The sequence below is a fragment of the Arachis duranensis genome, chromosome 4 (assembly GCF_000817695.3).
Source record: "Arachis duranensis cultivar V14167 chromosome 4, aradu.V14167.gnm2.J7QH, whole genome shotgun sequence".
Classification (NCBI taxonomy): domain Eukaryota; kingdom Viridiplantae; phylum Streptophyta; class Magnoliopsida; order Fabales; family Fabaceae; genus Arachis; species Arachis duranensis.
In genome coordinates, this window is record NC_029775.3 from 106,625,119 (window position 1) to 106,625,714 (window position 596).

The window sequence follows — 596 nt, forward strand, 5'->3', positions numbered from 1 at the left end:
TCAACCCACTCTTCCCCATAAACCCCACATACCTTCATAAAATTCAAATTCAATTTCCCACCCATTCCCACCCAAAATGGCCGAACACCCACCCTCCCTCTCCCTATAAATACCCTTCCATTCTACTTCATTTTCACACAACACAACCCCTCCTTCTCCCACATAGCCGAACCTATTTCTTTCCCTTTCTACCATCTTCTCTTCTTCTTCTTCTACTCTTCTTTTCTTTCTTGCTCGAGGGCGAGCAAAATTTTAAGTTTGGTGTGGTAAAAGCATAAGCTTTTTGTTTTTCCATTACCATCAATGGCACCAAAGGCCGGAGTATCCTCTAGAAAAGGAAAAGGGAAGACAAAAGCTTCCACCTCCGAGTCATGGGAGAGGAAAAGATTCATCTCCAAGAGCCATCAAGACCACTTCTATGATGTTGTGGCAAAGAAAAAGGTGATCCCTAAGGTCCCTTTCAAGCTCAAGAAGAATGAGTATCCGGAAATTCGACATGAAATCCAAAGAAGAGGTTGGGAAGTCCTAACCAACCCCATGCAACAAGTTGGAATATTGATGGTTCAAGAGTTCTATGCCAATGCATGGATCACTAG